Raw genomic sequence first — 6,078 nt, forward strand, 5'->3', positions numbered from 1 at the left:
GAAGTCATAGTCGCCATTAAGAAATGGTGGAGAAAGAGAAATGCACCCATGTGCTTCCATGGCCCACTTGCAATCATTTATTTGCTTCCAAGGGTGATCAGTCGCAACTTAGCTTCCTTGAACCTCAAGATCGCAAGCTAGACTTACTAGGAAGCATGCATGTCATAAGTAAGACCATCCAAGGCCTTCGAGGTTTCAACTTAGAGTGTACAAAGTGGAATGTGGTCGCTAGTTAGCTAGATTGCACAAGAAACGAAGTACAAATCTCTCCCCTAGAAACCAAGGTCGCAAGTAAGCTATCAAAAGAAGTAGTAAGATCGCAAGTCACTAAAAATGCTTAAGAAACTTCTCCTTGGTTCTCCTAGTCGCCAGTAAAGATGTGCACTAAGATTTCCTAGTCGCAAAACAAGTCCCTGGAACTCAAGTTGGTACTTTTGCAAGATGTTAAATTAAAATGAATGGATATAAAGGCAGCCATGTAGCTCCTTTTGGGTTTGAAGGACCCTAGACAACCAACCCTCTCATCTTTGATAACTCTTAATTTACTTGAGTCCTTTAATCTACAGTCTTAACTTTCTTATTATTATATTCCATAGAGTAGGATGGTTTATATCTTAAACTGTTCATTTCTGATAGGGAGCTCTTGACTGGCGAGAAGGAAGGCCTTCTTCAATTGCCTACTGACAAATCTCTTCTCGAATACCCTGTCTTCCGTCCCCTTGTTGACAAATATGTTGTTGTTCGTTACTTCTCTGATTTTGTCTTTGTTATGTACTCTAAACTTGAAGTGTGTTTTTAAAATTGCTTACTGAATGTGTTTTATTTGTCAGGATGAGGATGCCTTCTTTTCCGACTATGGAGAATCTCACATGAAGCTATCTGAACTTGGGTAATTATTATATATATATGTGTGTATGTGGTAATATTTTTTTTCTCTTGATACCTATATATTTTTTGTTATTAAAGTGACAATTTGGCTGGCCTCAATGTGTGATGGGGTCTTGCACAGATTGATTGGTACTAGGTCTTTGCAAATCTCTTAGAATTATCCAATACTAATACTTGGCGAGTATTAGTTTTGAAGTAAGTTAGAGAAACTTAATTAACTAGTGAAACTCTATTAATCAGAAAACTACTTACCAGTGGTAGCTCTTAATAAGGAATAAAAACCTCTGCAGTTATTATGAACAATTTTATGGTAAAATGGGTCAGAGTAATTTGCGTAAAAGAAACCTTCACAAGTGACTTTGAAAGTATGAACTTATATCCTTACTACAGTTTATGCTCTAACTGAAACTTGTTTAGAACTGTTAAATTGGGTAATCATATGTTACCTAAGCTCTTTGTTTAATCTGGAGCAGCGAAGTTGAAAGCATGAGAACTTGCCTATGGACACTCGGCCCTTAATTTTGGTACAAAAACATGGATATTTGACTGTATTTCCAACAATGATGGAGTTTATTTGCGCGTGGAACAAGTTAAAAATGGTGGTACACAAAAAGCAAGTGATGTTTTATCTGGTGAGCTATGGGAGATAAAGAAATAGAGAACTAATGCATCAATACATGGAAAATTACCTGGTTGGGATTCGGTCACCACAATGAAGTCGATGATAACAGTGAAGGACATGGAAAATATTGTAGTTCTTAATGATAGTGAATGTAATTTTTATAGAATTTGGTTCAACTTTTTGTAATGATTCATGAGTTATATATATATTAATTTAATTTAAGTTTTATATTTTGGATATAAATATTTGTCTAATTAATATTATATTTATAAAAATTTAAAGAAAAATAAACAAAATAACTATTAAATATGAATATTTTAAAAACTACTAAGGTGGGGCCCACTTTTTGTTAGTTAGTATACATATTGCAACACCAAATATGTGTTGCTATACTCTAAAAATCTTGTTGCAATTGATATCTATAGCAACATATTTTGATATGTTACCATAGATTGACACTAATGTAAGATTAGATATCTATAGTGACTGCGTTAGACCCAACACCAAAAAAGTGTTGCAATAGACCTCTCTTTGCCTATGACAACATTTTTAGGGGTCTATAGCAACACAATTTTGGTGTTGTTAAAAGCCATTTATTGCGTAGTGTAGTGATTGGTAGAAAAAGCTATGGAATATGAAGATACCATTTAAGGTGAAACATTTTGTATAGAGGGCAACTAGAAACACATTACCCACAAAGGATCAGTTATAGACATATGTAATGTGTGTAACGATGAGTTAGAAACAGTGTATCATTTCTTTGATATATTGTTCTTTTGTTGAGATGTGTTGGAACTCACTTCATCTTTTGCTATATGAGGATGTCCAATCTTCTTTCAATAACTAGTTTTATGTCATATTACTACAGTATGATAGTTGAGAAGCTCTAGAGGTGGTCATGGAATGTTGGCCGATCTGAAAAACAGAAAAGAAATAGTATCCAATCAATGAGGATCAAATTTTTCAGAAATTTGTAAGTCGGAAAAATTATTACTTAATCAATGGAAAAGTGCTCAGGAAAGGATGTTTGATAATTTTATTGGTTTATAACCCAAAAGGACGGGAAAGAGCACTGATAACATCCACAAAAAGGAATGATTAAGGTTAATGTCGGTGATGCAATTTTTGAGAACTCCAGCACATTCTGCATCCATGGTAGTTTGTAACCATATGGGCGCTTTGGTAACTGCCACATCTAACGGCAGACATGGTCACATAACTCCGAAGTTGGCTGAAGCTATTGGAATTAAGGAAGCTTTAAGCTGGGTGAAGAATAAAATTATGCAGGCATCGATAGTCAAAACTGATTGTCTCTGATGGTTCAAGCAATCAGGTGCAGTTTTGTTAATCTATCTTATCCTGACACGATAGTAGATGAATGCAAGTCCTTAGTTACTGAGTTAAAAAAAAATTGTTAAGCGATTTGCGAACTAAGTGGCTCACTTCTTCGTCAGACAGAATAGTTTTATAGCTGATCGTATTTGGAGCGGAGGGAATGCATACCCAGAACTTTATCACTACTAAATAATGATTTGAAGTTTTAATAAATCATTATTTTCTTGAAAAAAAAGAAAAAATTAATATACACAATCTTCATTTCATATAAATGAGAATTGAAATATATTTAATAAAAAATATTGAACAAGACACTTGATTTGTTGGGTATAAAAGAATAGGCAATAAAAGAAAAAGTATTAATATACACTATTTTTATATAATATGAATAATAATAGAAATATAATTATAATTATATACCAATATTCTTATAATATAAAAATTAAAGTAAATAATAAAAATAAATAAATAAATAAATGAAAAATTAAAAAAATAAAATCACAGCTTACAAAGTTAAATAAATGAAAAATCTTTTATAATATTATACTATTATTTAATAATTAACATGTAAAAGAAGGTGTGATAAATTGGTTCGATGCAAATTTTGGAATTCCTCATGGCACTCTTCAAGTCCGATTACTAGGTGTTCCTTTCATTAGCTCTAAGCCTAGCACTGATGACTGTATGCCTATGATTGATAGGATAACGAGCAAGATATATGTCACTTCTCTTTTCCTCTATTTGGCAGGACGTGCACAGCTAATCAGTGTTGTTACGTTCTCGATACAGGCATTTTGGTCTAATAACTTCATGCTTCCTGGTGCTGTGCATAGAAATATACAATCATTTTTTTGTCGATTCCTTTGGAAAGGTAATGCAACTAGTTAAGGGGGGATAAGATCTGTTGGAACACTGTTTGTCTGCCAAAAGGTGAAGGTGATTTAGGCATAAAAAATACTAAAGAGTGGAACACATCTCAAATTTTATTGCACCCGTGTAAAGTAATTTCTAAAGATCTTTCTATGTGGGCTCATTGGGTAAACTCAACAGCTTTGAAAAGATGGCACTTCTGGACGATGGAGGTTTCTGGAGATTGCTCTTGGATCTGGCATCGAGTTTTGAACTTACTTTCTGTTTCTCGACAGTTTCTCATGTACGAACTTGGTGATTGCAGTAATACTTCCTTATGGTTTGACCCGTGGTGGCGTGGAAATTGTCTTGCTGTTACCAAGAGGGATATTATTATTTCTCAATCTGGTATAGAATCAGAGGAATCGGTCAATGCTGTAATCAACACAGGTGATTGGCGTCTCCCAGTGCCTGACCCCAGAATTCACCATGTTCATCATTCTCTCATTAACTGGTGATAAGCCCTTAATATTACTTAATATTAAGATTAATCTTTAAGGAAATTCTTTCTTTATTTAATTCTCCAACCCCTTGAAATTAGGTTGTGGCTTTATTTTTATAGGGAGTCCCAAATGAGCTTTTCTTTATAAATGAGCTTCTTGGGCCTTTACACAAATGTTACATAATTGTTACAACTAAGTCTTCTTGGGCCCTTCCTCTTTAGTCCAAGGTCCAACATTTATCCCCCTATTTAGGACAATATCTATAGATTTGTCTTGAGTATTTTTGTCTCCTGCAAGTGGGACAGGTGAAATTTCGATGCAAATATAGTTAGGGTTAGTGTAGAAAGCGAGATAAATAAAAAATAAAATGGGGTCAAATAAAAGGGTAAGGGTATTCGTGAGGTACGCCTTGTAACATGCTGATGACTACTATTATTATTATTATTTACTTTATTTTTTTTTATATATATACACATATATCTTGCAGTTTCTTGTTTTTCTGTCCCCATTCGATTGCAGCCCGTTCAGTTTCCTTTTCCGCCTATCAAAAGGAGTTTTTCGGTTGCTCTGGAGTTCATTTCCTCTCTGTCACTCTCTTCTCCTACCCCTGTAAGTCTTTTTTCTTTTCTACTTTTAAAGTTAATCAATATTTAAGGTTTGGTTAGGGTAGTTTTTAGCTTCCTTGTAAAGTCGTGTTTATCTGTCCATGGCTGCCGATAGTTCATCTTCTTACATGCAAACCATTTCCAATTGTAATCCCGGGCAGAGACCACTTGAAGAGGGTGATCAAGAGTCATGGTTAAATTTTTATGGATTAGAAATCCCCGATTTAGAGCAGCATAAGTCTTTTGATTTTATGAATAAAGATAAGCTTTTGTCAGGGGTTCCTAATGGCATGTCTCATCCTCCTCCTCCTCCTTTGAGCCCTCGTACCTTGGCGTTTAGGGCGCCAGTGGTCGAAAAAAGTTTGTGTTTTGGTCGTGAAGAGTTTGCAGATAAGTCTAGTCTTAATTATATAAGCCATTATGTTAATCACGAACCGCCATAGAGTAAGTTAAACAGTTATATTGATTTTAGTAATGGGTATTAGTGTCGAATTCTATCGGCTGGTGGTCGGGTTTGGATGATGCCGGAGTATAGAATACACGGCATCCCATTGATTTTGTTTCACTACGATCTTCGATTACCCATGCATCCATTCCATTTGGCGATGTATGAGGCAATAGGGTGTGGTGTTGGTCAGTTAGCTCTGAATTCAATTGCGCAGCTAAATGGTTTTGTTGCATTGTGTTATGATAAGAATGGGATACCATCTTTCAATCTATTCTTTTTTATCTACGGGGTTCGATATCACGAGGGGCAAGTTTATTTCGATACTCGGCATAAGAGGATAAAGATAGTTAGTGTCTGATCCTCTAACTCTGGTTATCACCCTAAGTGGTTATACATAGGTGGGCCCGATATGGAGTTTGTTAGGCCATGTCAAAAGATTATTAGTGTGACATCGACCAACTTAATGGTTTGGATAAGTATGATTCTGACCATTTTAGATAGGTTTCAAGGCTCGAGGTCTGTTTATACTCATTTGCAGTTAAAAAATTTGAAATTTTTGGAGGAGCATAATCGTAAAGCTTATGTTTTTGAATGATTGTTTATATTTTCTTTTATCTGTCTTTATATTGTTGTCATTTTTTCTTCCTCTTTTGTTTTATTTGGACATCTTTGAGTTTCCTTTTCAGTGGCGGGATATATTTTGAAGGAAGTTTTAAATAGCGGTGTTCGTGTAGAGATGCATAAGGCGATGTTGCTTTTGGTTCAAAGGACTTCGTCAGGTGCAATTGATGTTGCGAGGGTCGAACCTTTGAGGATTAATCATTCAGT

At 34.9% G+C, this 6,078-nt stretch overlaps 1 long non-coding RNA gene across 1 annotated transcript; it reads left to right on the forward strand.

The window, feature by feature from the left end:
* Nucleotides 1-435: 435 nt before the first annotated feature.
* LOC141716903 (uncharacterized) lies at nucleotides 436-1,738 on the forward strand. Its single transcript, XR_012573426.1, has 3 exons — nucleotides 436-739; nucleotides 831-889; nucleotides 1,362-1,738. It is a non-coding gene; the product is annotated as an uncharacterized LOC141716903 (long non-coding RNA).
* Nucleotides 1,739-6,078: the final 4,340 nt, after the last annotated feature.

The sequence above is a fragment of the Apium graveolens genome, chromosome 4 (assembly GCF_009905375.1).
Source record: "Apium graveolens cultivar Ventura chromosome 4, ASM990537v1, whole genome shotgun sequence".
Lineage (NCBI taxonomy): Eukaryota > Viridiplantae > Streptophyta > Magnoliopsida > Apiales > Apiaceae > Apium > Apium graveolens.